General features: G+C 40.8%; 1 long non-coding RNA gene across 1 annotated transcript in view; it reads right to left on the reverse strand.

The window, feature by feature from the left end:
* LOC141559723 (uncharacterized) overlaps positions 1-12,500 on the reverse strand; it is a 43,285-nt gene that overhangs the window by 15,059 nt on the left and 15,726 nt on the right. The window lies entirely within an intron of this gene.

A 12,500-nucleotide genomic window follows, 5' to 3' on the forward strand; every position in this document is an offset into this window, starting at 1 on the left:
ATTTCCTACACTGGCCTGCTTCATTGCATTGAGTTTAGACTATATCTAGTTCACTCCTTTGCATTAAACAATCTTTTAATTTCATTCAAGCCAATTAATGGGGCACCTACCATTTACAAAGTACAGAGCTGGAGAGGCTGGGGGTACAAAGATTGATAGGACAAAATCCCTGTTTCCAAGGAACATGCACTATAATTATATCTTTATGTGAACATAATTAGTATTGATACAAGGGAGAATTCAGCAAGAAAAGAGAAGTCATCCAGGAACAATGCTATGAGGAAATAAAGGAAGGAAAGATCACTTTCACCTAAAGCAGTGGGTAGGATTCAGAGGAAGTTTCTTGGAGGTAGTAGCACCTGGAAAGAAAGAATAGACTTCAACCTACTTCAAATTTGCTTGGGTTCAACCCTAAATCTACAAATACATCCAAATCACTACTCTGAAAATTCCATGAATAGTCAAGATATCACAATCCTGTACAATTTGTATAAACAAATTGAGACGACGGACAGCATGATTTCTTCAAAAACAACTCAGACCATCATAATCTTATATCCTTTTTTTTGACAGGGTTACCAGACTGGCAATTTAAGGCAATGCTATATTCACAACCTGGATTTCACCAAAAAAAAAAAAACCTGACAGAGTGCTTCATTATATCTTTGTGAATAAGGTGGCAAAATAGGGACTACACAAGAGTATAAGTAGATGAACTTAGAACAGGTTGAATGAATGGAGCCAATGGAGTAGGGAATCAAGGAGAGATAGCAATCTAGAAGGAGATCAATAGTCGAATGCCTTGCATCTATCTGTTCTTGGTCTTCAACGGAAAGAAGGGGGAAGAAAGAGTTGATGCCATATAACTGCCTTCAAATATTTGAGAGGCTGCCATCTGGGAAAAGAATTAGACTTGTTCTTTTCAAAAATCCAGGGAACAGAACTAGAAGCAATATAAATACATTTCAGAGAAACAGATTTTGGCATCACATAAGGAATAATATTCTCCCACTTAAGAGTTGTCTCAAAGTAGTCTAAGCCACCACAAGCATACTGAGTTCTCTGTCACTGGAGGTATTCAAGTGGAGGCTGATTTGATAATTTGCCATTGATGTTGTTGAAAGGATCCCTAAAGAGCTGAAATTTGGAATAAATAACATTTGGGGTCCTTACCAGGTCTGAGATTCTACACAAAATCTTAGATGATTAATGTTCAAAACCTGGGGTGAAAGTTGTCAAATTAGTATACAAGTTCAGGAATATACATGTTAACTCTATCATTAATGGCTCATTCCTAAATGTGCTAAAAAAAAAACTTGAATTTTTTTTGTCCATCCCAAGAATAATGGTAGATTGGGTTTAACTTACTATTGGACTGAATCCTGCCAAAATCATCCTTAATCCTTTAACCATCATAAGTCTGCAGCATCCAGAAAAATTGAATGTGGATTTAGGCTATTTTGACACTAATATATGATCCAGATGGAGGGTGATAATATGAATGTTGTCCCCAATCCAGATATTGTGTTCAGTTCTGGGCACTACATTTTAAGGAAGAACATGGATAGGATAGAGTTTTTCCACAGGAGAGTAACAATGATGGGGACAAATTGGAACCTATACCACATGATGATTGTTTGAAGGAACTAAGGCTATTTGTTCCAAGGCGTAGGGAAGGGAGAAGGAAATCAGGGGGAGAAAATGAAAAACACTGTTCAAATATTTGAATGGTTCTCATGGAAAAGATAAATTAGATTTACTTTGTTTGGCCTTGGAGATCAGAACTAGGACTAATAGCTGGAAGTTAGTTCACAATATAATGACAGACTTCCTAATATTAGATAGGCATTAGACATGTGATTTTACAGAGATAGGGAACTCCAGAGTGAAAAAAATTCCCACAGCCGGTCACCATTATCTCTAAAACCTAGACTCAGAGCTGCCTAGAAGACTGACAGGTTAAGTGACTCGTCCAACATCACACATTCATTATCTGTCAAAGATGGGACTTGAACCCAAATGTTTCTGATCAGGTTTCTATCCACCGTCCAAATGTTTTCCCTTAGAGTTTGCTGTACAAGGTACGGGCTACTTTAGAAAGTAGTGAATTTATCATCCCTAGACATATTCAAGTAAAGATTAAACCATTTCCTGCAAATGTTGTAAAGGAGGTTAGTGCTTCAGATGTCAGTTAGGCCTCTGGGAAACTGGGAAAGTGATATACTTAAAGAAGGGAGGATAGGAGAACAAATTAGATTTTTTATTAGTTTTGTTTGTTTTTGAAGAAAGGAATAGTGGTATTAAAAGCTAAAGCTTAGGGATGATATTCAAAACTTAAATTCAAAGCAACAGATCTGCTTGTCTTTTTCATTTTATTTTTTGCTGATCCTAGCACCAAGTGTAGCTTGGGGCAATGGGGAAAGTAGCCTCAGTATGTATTTGTGGGCTTAGCTATGACATGAAATTGTATAATTGTATAATTTGGCACCTAATTTGTTTTGGAGTGTCCAGTCTTCTTAGTTTCTTTAGTTTTCAGTCCAAGACCATCTTGTGAAATACTTTGAACTTTGATTCAGGCTGAACATGTAAGACAGCAGAGTGTGAAAAACAAGAGTCATGCCATATAACTGAAAGAAAAAAATAATTTTAAATAATTCAATAAAGCCATAACTGGAACAATATGTGAAAGAGAAAGCGAGAGACTGAGCAGCTCGCCCCCTCTACAAGTCTTGGAGTGTTTCAAAGCTGGGGGAGCCAGTGGGCAAAGAAGGGGGCCACAGTTAAAGACCTTTAAACTCTTATGGTGTTTGTACTTTTAAGAGAACGATTATATTAAGCACCTGATGCACTTAATTCCTTTATAAAGAATTCCAAAGGAATAGAAGACATGATCTCTGACAATTTTGTTAGGAGAAGCAGCTTAGCTTAGTTACAGGCACAGAAGCATGGTGGGCTTGGTTGGAGGTAGAAGACCTGGGTTCTACTTTCTAGAATGCTAAGTCTGGAGTCAGGAAGGCCTAAGTTTAAATCTAGTCTCAGACACTTACTAGTTGTATGACCCTAGACAATTCATTTAACTCAATTTCCTCATCTGTAAAATGGCCCTATATAGACTCTGCAAGCTATATTCCAATGGGTATCACAATAGTCTCTTTCTCTCAGGCTTGCTGTTTGCAATGAGCTTAGTGAATTATCAAGTGATGGTAGGAAAGGTTGTAACAAGGTGCCATGATTATAATGGACTATAATGGATTATAATGGACATGATTATAATGGATTATAATAATATAATTATTTTCTAACTTGAAAATAGTGTGCAAATGTCAGTGATTTTTACACATATGTGAGGAATTATTATTAAAAAAATAAAATCTAAAGCTGAAGTAATGATAACAGCAGCAGAGACAGTATGAAATATGGGAGAGAGATGGCCTCCAGGTCGGGGTCCTTCTGGGCCCCCGGGAAGCCATTTAACCTCTTAGTATCCCCAAGGCAACTCTGTGAGACTACATATTGATAAGAAGGTTCTGATCGGCTTTGGTAGAATTGATTCCACTACGTGGGAGTCCCTGGAATGGGCCCTCCCAACATGCTGTGCCCTTCTCGGAGAAGGTGCTGCACTCTACCAGCAAAGCAGGGTTGCAATAGCTCAAAGGAAACACAAGATGTGCAAAATTAGAGAATCCACCCCAAATGTTCACTATTTGGGTCCAACTGTCACCAAGCATCCTGAGCCCATGTTGGTCCCATCAGTGATGGGCGAACACTAACTTGTCTCTAACCTAGTCAGGTCATTTTGGTTCTCTTCAGCAAGGAAGAATTCCAAAGGCTAGACAGGTCTTCACCTGCTGAAGGGCCCATGGCAGGGCCCCAGGGGGCAAAGACACAAAGAGTGGGAATACATGGGAGAGCCCCTCGGCTCAATAAATCACAAGATTTACTTACTTAGTGTCTTATGTTTTACAAAGGGCATTACAAACACAATCTTCCTGTGATCCTCATAATAATTCTATGAAATAAGTGCTAGAGATACTATAATGCCAATTATACAGATGAGAAAACTGAAGTCTAGAGAAATTAAAAGACTTGCTCGTAATTCCACAATTGTGAAAGGCACAATTAGAACACAAGGCTCTCTTGATTCCAAGTCCAGGACTATTTTCATTCCAACTTATTATTTAACAACTTTTTTACTCAGAAATTTTTAAAATGAGAGAAGAGACAGACAAAAGGGTTACCCAAAGGGTGGACCGTTTATAAATTTTCACTAAGAAAAATTTGAAAATCAGAGTGAAAACAGGAAAAATCTTGTCAAGTTTCAAGTTTCCATCGTTTAGGTTTGGGGGAAGGGATCTTAAAGGTAGCCCACCCATCCTGCCTGATAGACGAATCCCTTCTGATATCCCCAGTCGGTTTCTCAGTCTCTCTTGGAATACCCGAGATTTCCTCTAGAATCTCCATATTGCTAACCAAAGCAGGAAGTCCACTCATCAGTGATGCGAGAAAGCAAGCACACAAATTCTCTAGAACTAGCTCCAAAGAATGAGCCGAGTTGTTTTTCTCTCTGGGCACATTATTACCATTACTCACTGTATTCTTCATCATTAGAAGCTGGCTCCTTTGGCGTTTGGCACACTGTCACTTCCTGCTTCTAAGAAAAACCTTAAAAATGTCTTGGGAACTGTCACAGGCATCAAACTACTTTCACCAAACAACATTTGGATAAAGAAAACATGAGAAAATCTGAAAGATGTGGATTAAATTCCCCTAAATATTTGTGGGTTAGAAGGGAGAGGGGAAAAAAGACCCAGATAAAGCGATACCCCGAGCTGTCTGACAACCTCTGAGGGACTATCTTTACCCCTTCAGGTCATAAGCTCATTAGGTTTCTCCCATCAAGGCAAGGGCAGCTACTATCACCATATTACCTCAAGGGAAAGGACCTCAGCTATCTACAAGGAGCTAATCATTCATGATGACCCTGAGGTTCAGAGATGGACCCATAAGAAATGGGGATGCTTTGTTCTGCCCCATAAACACATTTTCGTACAGATCTGCTCCCTCTCTCTGTGGAAAATCTTTTGAGTTGCTCTCATTCCATATTATGGCCTTGAACTTCAGCACGCATCTTGCCCACAATGGACCTTATGTGACTGCAGAAGCTCATAGTGGGGCCCCCTAATTGCAGCCATTCATTAAGCTGTCAGGAAGCACTCCCCCAATCAATCAGGTCTTTATCAGGCCCTGGCTGCCAGTGGGGTGAAGCTGGCTGTCACCGTCTGACCTGCCCAGAGCCCCTGGCATGCGCTGCCCCCCACAGATCACTGCGGCCTTTGTGATGCCCAAGGCCAGACAGCCACCTGGCCGCCCTCGGCTGGGTCACCTCTCCCCTAGCAGGGCCCCGGGGACCACGGAATCAGCATGGCTGCTCCTTCTCCTGTGTTTTATCTCTCTGGCCTTTTGCGCATATATTCTGTGAACTAGCTCCAAGAGATTGGGAAGGACCCGGGTTCATGAAAGAGACCTCGATGGTAAAGGGAAGGATTTTGTTTTAGAAGGGAAAGTTCATGCAGGATATTCCTTCTAAGTTACCTGGGTGATTTCAGACTGAGCACCCTCTTATTCCAGGGCTCAGCTTCCTCGTGTGTAAAAAGAAACTAAACTGGATCCTCTCCAAAATCTCTTCCAGTTCTAAATTCTATAATGCTCTCTATGAAATGTGGCCAAGAACTTTTGGTTTTCTTCATTTTGTTGAATCACCTGATTCAAGCCAAAGGTTTTAAAATTCTTTAGAAATAAGAGATCCTAGGCTTGAAGACAGAATAGAGCATTGAGGTGAGACTGATCTCAATTCTCACTCAATATATTGAATCTTTTATTCAAATAAATGCCTTTACAGGCAGTGGATGGAGCACCAGCCCTGAAGTCAGGAGGACCTGAGTTCAAATTTGGTCTCAGACACTTAACACTTCCTTGTGTGTGACCCTGGGCAAGTCACGTAACCTCAGCCTCAGCAATATATATATAAATATATATAGATAGATAGATAGATAGATAGATAGATAGATAGATAGATAGATAGATATATACACACACACAAACGAATGAATGAAAACAAATAAATGACTTTACGAAAGAGTAAAGGAAATAAGACTTTGTCTTTGCCCTCATTGAGTTTACAATCCAGCTGGAGAAATAAAATAAATATGTATAACGTCAGTCCTGAAGTCTCTTGGTATAGAAATCCCTCCTCACAGAATTCCCTGCACTGTGTGAGAAACAAAGCTGAGTTGTTGAGAATGGAAGGTCAGAATCTTCCTTGGGGCCTTTAATGTTGTCACATCAGGAGTTTCTGGCTTCCATCTTCAAGAAGGAAGATAGAAGAGATCAACCACACTCTCATTTTGCTGAAGAAAAAGACTGTGAAGATGAGAGAATCTGGCAGTCCTCATCACTATATCCCTATTCCCCAATTTGCTATACCAGAGAGGGGATTTCTCCTTATGTGAGATCTAAGACACTTCTCCCCCCTCTCTTTTTCCATCTCTCTCTCCCCCTCTCTTTTTCCATCTCTCTCCCCCTCTCTTTTTCCATCTCTCTCTCCCCCTCTCTTTTTCCATCTCTCTCTCCCCCTCTCTTTTTCCATCTCTCTCTCCCCCTCTCTTTTTCCATCTCTCTCTCCCCCTCTCTTTTTCCATCTCTCTCCCCCCTCTCTTTTTCCATCTCTCTCTCCCCCTCTCTTTTTCCATCTCTCTCTCCCCCTCTCTTTTTCCATCTCTCTCTCCCCCTCTCTTTTTCCATCTCTCTCCCCCCTCTCTTTTTCCATCTCTCTCCCCCCTCTCTTTTTCCATCTCTCTCTCCCCTCGCTCTTTTTCCATCTCTCTCTCCCCCTCTCTTTTTCCATCTCTCTCTCCCCCTCTCTTTTTCCATCTCTCTCTCCCCCTCTCTTTTTCCATCTCTCTCTCCCCCTCTCTTTTTCCATCTCTCTCCCCCTCTCTTTTTCCATCTCTCTCTCCCCCTCTCTTTTTCCATCTCTCTCTCCCCCTCTCTTTTTCCATCTCTCTCCCCCCTCTCTTTTTCCATCTCTCTCCCCCCTCTCTTTTTCCATCTCTCTCTCCCCTCGCTCTTTTTCCATCTCTCTCTCCCCCTCTCTTTTTCCATCTCTCTCTCCCCCTCTCTTTTTCCATCTCTCTCTCCCACTCTCTTTTTCCATCTCTCTCTCCCCCTCTCTTTTTCCATCTCTCTCCCCCTCTCTTTTTCCATCTCTCTCTCCCCCTCTCTTTTTCCATCTCTCTCTCCCACTCTCTTTTTCCATCTCTCTCTCCCCCTCTCTTTTTCCATCTATCTCTCCCCTTCTCTTTTTCCATCTCTCCCCCTCTCTTTTTTCATCTCTCCCCCCTCTCTTTTTTCATCTCTCCCCCTCTCTTTTTCCATCTCTCTCCCCCCTCTCTTTTTCCATCTCTCTCCCCCCTCTCTTTTTCCATCTCTCTCCCCCTCTCTTTTTCCATCTCTCTCCCCCTCTCTTTTTCCATCTCTCTCCCCCCTCTCCTTTTCCATCTCTCTCCCCCCTCTCTTTTTCCATCTCTCTCCCCCCTCTCTTTTTCCATCTCTCTCCCCTCTCTTTTTTCCATATCCCTCTCCCCCTCTTTTTCCATCTCTCTCCCCTCTCTTTTTCCATCTCTCTCTCCCCCTTTCTTTTTCCATCTCTCTCTCCCCCTCTCTTTTTCCATCTCTCTCTCCACCTCTCTTTTTCCATCTCTCTCTCCCCCGCTCTTTTTCCATCTCTCTCCCTCCCCGCTCTTTTTCCATCTCTCTCTCCCCCTCTCTTTTTCCATCTCTCTCTCCCCCTCTCTTTTTCCATCTCTCTCTCCCCCTCTCTTTTTCCATCTCTCTCTCCCACTCTCTTTTTCCATCTCTCTCTCCCCCTCTCTTTTTCCATCTATCTCTCCCCTTCTCTTTTTCCATCTCTCCCCCTCTCTTTTTTCATCTCTCCCCCCTCTCTTTTTTCATCTCTCCCCCCTCTCTTTTTCCATCTCTCTCCCCCCTCTCTTTTTCCATCTCTCTCCCCCCTCTCTTTTTCCATCTCTCTCCCCCTCTCTTTTTCCATCTCTCTCCCCCTCTCTTTTTCCATCTCTCTCCCCCCTCTCCTTTTCCATCTCTCTCCCCCCTCTCTTTTTCCATCTCTCTCCCCTCTCTTTTTTCCATATCCCTCTCCCCCTCTTTTTCCATCTCTCTCCCCTCTCTTTTTCCATCTCTCTCTCCCCCTTTCTTTTTCCATCTCTCTCCCCCTCTCTTTTTCCATCTCCTTCTCCCCCTCTCTGTTTTTTTTCTCTCTGTCTGCTCTCTCCCTCTCTTCCTCTCTCCTTCTGTCTTTCTGTGTCTCCCTCTTTGTGGAGCAGTTACCTTGCCCCCAGTGTAAGAGCTCCTTCACTCTGTATTCTCTGTATATTTTTCCCATGTATACTTTCTCTAATTTCAGTTTTGATGCTGATTTGGATAAATGGATTTTGTTGAGAATTGCTATATGTTTATTGTGAAACTGATATTTTCTGAGAAGTGATTCAAGTCTTGGTTTTAGAAGTTGGAATCCTGCTTTCCCCCAGTAATGACCCCACAAACAGAAGAGAAATTGAACTTGTTCAAAAACTACAGACTAACAATATTTAAAAGAGCAAATAGATATAATTCTAGACTGATATCCCTCTTTCCAAGGAGGGGAGAGTAGCCTCCAGACCCAACTTACTGTTCTTACTCTGGCAGGAATTAAAGTTACACTTGGAAAAGGGTTGGGGTAGGAGGCTAGAAATATCTATTCTGCCTCCCTTTGAATTACCCAATGATACCCCCATGCTATGTGTGGGGGGACAGTCCTCACTATACATGGAACCCATTCTATAAGCATAAATACCACTTTAGTGGTATACCTATACTCTTAATTCTCCTTCTCTGAACAGTGCCACCTGAAACATCCTCAATGCTCATTGTACTCTACTCCTAGACTTCAAACATTGGATATAATTGATATAATTTCCTTCCCTTTCAGCCCCTTTGACTGGCTTTCTTTTTAATATCATTAGCTAGTAGTTTATCTGAGTCTGTATCTCAAAGAAATCATTAAAAAGAGAAAAGGACCTATGGGTGCAAAAATGTTTGTAGCAACCCTTTTTGTAGTGGCAAGGAACTGGAAGCTCAGTGGATGCCCATTGGTTGGAGAATGCCTGAATAAGTTATGGTATACGAATATATTATGGAATATTATTGTTCTAGAAATGGTTGGCAAGATGATTTCAGAGAAGCCTGGAGAGACTTACATGAAGTGATGCTAAGTGAAATAAGTAGAACCAGAAGAGCATTGTACACAGCAATAGCAAGATTATAGGATGATCAATTCTGATAGATGTGGTTTTTTTTTCCAACTACAAGGTGATTTAGGTCAATCCCAATGTCTTTGTGATGAAGAGAGCTGTCTGCATCCAGAGAGAGGAGTATGGGGACTGAATGTGCATCACAACATAATATTTTAACTTTTTATTGTTGTTTGTTTGTATTGTTTTTTCTCATTGTTTTCTTTTTTTTTATTTGATTTTTCTTGTGCAGCATGATAATTGTGAAAATATATATAGAAGAACTGCACATGTTTACCATATATTGTATTACTTGCTATCTAGGGGAGAAGGTGGGAGCAAGGAAGGGAAAAAATTGGAGCACAAGGTTTTGCAAGGATGCATGTTGAAAATCATCTATGAATTTGTTTTGAAAATAAAAAGCTTTAATAAAAAAGAAATTGATTCTTCTAGCCTACTTCTTTACTTCAGACTTTATTTTAGGACAAGGCTCTATGTACATTTAAAAGAAACGTCAGGAATAAGCTTTTGTCTTCTTGAGTACTTCTGCGACTTTCTTGGGGTACTGAATATTATGTATGTTTGGGACAGTTCAGGCTAGTGATCTACAAGCCTTCAATGACTTGTAAGTGATAAAATATGGAGCAAAATCTACTCATTGCCCTCCTTGTCTGAAATCTGCAGGTTTCTGACTAACATCTGGATCTCAGCAAGACACCTGTTGGTTTAAAAGTTTCAGTAAACTGCTGCTGGACTCAGCTTCTCTTGGCCAGCTAGCAGACAGGATCTGCAGATGCAGAGGAACCTAACTTCCTGCTCTTCTTTGTTTTAGGAATCATGCCCTTGTAAATTTTCTGTAAGCTTCAGCACGATCTGAAACCCAGAAATGAGTTTCTCCTCTGATCTTAGGATCAGAGCCACGTTGCTTGATTCTAAATTTGTTTCTCACTTAAAATACAACTATGACCCATGACCATAATATACCTTCTCTCTACTCTCTCACTTCTTCCCTGGATCTGTAATCTGGACAGGGCTGCAAATGGTGCTGAGTCCCACACTTAAAGGAGCTTCAGAGAGTCTTTGAACCTGTGGTATTTTCTGCCTAATTGTAAATATTAGAACTTCATTCCTGGGAGCTGGAATACTCTGCTAGCCCCTGAGCAGATCTTGTCCACAAAGCTCAGTCTTCCTATCCCATCTTGGGTTGGAAAAGTATGATTTTTCATGTGATTTTTTCCTTGGATATCTCTATGAGGATTCAATCTGGTATCATTTCTAAATCTTTGAGGAAGAGGTCTAATAAATAAACTGCATTATATTTTTTCCTGCTATTCCCAACTTCACCTTGTTTCATAGACACCAAAGACAAGTACCAAGACTAACTTCCAGCAATAGAAGCTGCCCCCATCACTTTCACCAATTCACATCTGACTAGGTCAGTATTAGATGATAGGTTAGGTTTACAATAGATTATCCCAAGGTGTATTCTTTTAAGTTTATATATTACATGTCCAAAGATTTGCCAGTGAATCCAATTGAACAAACATTTATTAAGCATCTAATATTTGCTACATACTATTTTAGGTACTAGAAGAAACAAATTCAAAAGAAGCTAATTCTGTCCTCAGGGAGTTTACATTTGACTAAGCAGGGGTTCTTAAATTATTTTGTGTGTCATGCACATGTTTGGCTGGTGAAGCCCATGAACCCCTCCTCAGAATAATGTATCTTTTACATTAATAAAGATACATATGATTTCAAAGGAAATCAATCATATTAAAATATACTTATCAATTTTTAAAAAATACATTTATGGACTCCCTGTCTTAGGGAAAAGCAACAACAGTACTTCATCTGCCCCATCCATAAAATGAGAGGGTTAGACAAGATCCCTAAGAACTCTTCCAACTAAAAATCCATGATTATGTTTATAGAAATAAGAAAATACAAGATAATTTGAGGAGAGAGTGGATAGCAACAAGAAAACCTAGTAGAAGGTTATTCCTGAACTGAGTTTTGAAGCTTTGAAGATAAGGATTCTAAGAGGCAAAGATAAGTCAGAACATTCCATGTAGAAACATATGAAGATTTTCCTTCAACATCGCCAATGCATTTCTTACCATTCAGGCTAAAGCTCCTAATGATTATAATAGCTTACATTTATATTCTCCAGTTCTGTATGTGAACCAGAAAGACAACTAAAGCTACCAGAATACTGGAGACATCTGTGTTTTCATTAATTTGGGGTAAGATTAGAGGGGATTCTTTCCATAAAGGAGAATCACAGTCCTTTTATGACTTATTATAGGAGAAGTAGAAAGGATTTGGGAGTCCAATATTCTCACTTACAAATAGGAAAACTAAATAACATCTCCCAAGCAGAATCCCAACTTCAAACACCACCGAGACTTTCTCCCTCTCTCTCTCCTCCTTTTCCCTTTCTAATTCAAAATTTTAGTAGGATCAAAATTCCCTGTCTTTTACAATCTGTGGATAGGCCCCTGGAATTCTGTAAAGACTTTACCCCTGACTTCTTATTGCTGCCTCCATTCCAGCCTCCTCAAGAAGACAAACTTTGCAATGCTTGCACCATCTATCTCTGGCAGGGCTTAGCAATTCCTCTGAAGGGAGGCAGTAAGGGGACAGGCTGGACATCCTTCATCTGTCCTAAAGAACTGAATTCCATCTTGCCAGCACAAGGCAATTTCCTGTGATCTCCCAAGGGGATGTGGAGAACTTCTGGTGCAAAGAACAATAACCTTCTCTTTGACCTCAGACCTTCCATTTTCTCCTGTGCCTTAAGTGAAGAGGAAAGGGTAAGTTAGTAGGGAAATTCTTTCTCCAGCTATGCAGGTTCAACTTCTTTCTATTGCTGTATCCCTTCCCTGCCTAATCTCCACCCTCCAAATAGAAGCAGAATAGTGAAATAGAGACAATCCCATTTGAGCATGTGCTTTCCATCTCATAATATACTTGCCTCCAGTTTGATCTCCATCCTTCTTTGGGAAGCAAAATGGCACCTTTCACTCAATGGTAGCTTTTTCACCTCTCCTTCTGCCTTCCCAGTCCTTTTCATGATCATTTCCCCAGGCCACTTTCTCCTCTTTCCCCCATCTTGATCCCTTGGTGGACCAGTTCAGCTCTGCATTGTCCTCT

This window comes from Sminthopsis crassicaudata, chromosome 3, assembly GCF_048593235.1.
Source record: "Sminthopsis crassicaudata isolate SCR6 chromosome 3, ASM4859323v1, whole genome shotgun sequence".
Taxonomy (NCBI): Eukaryota; Metazoa; Chordata; class Mammalia; order Dasyuromorphia; family Dasyuridae; genus Sminthopsis; species Sminthopsis crassicaudata.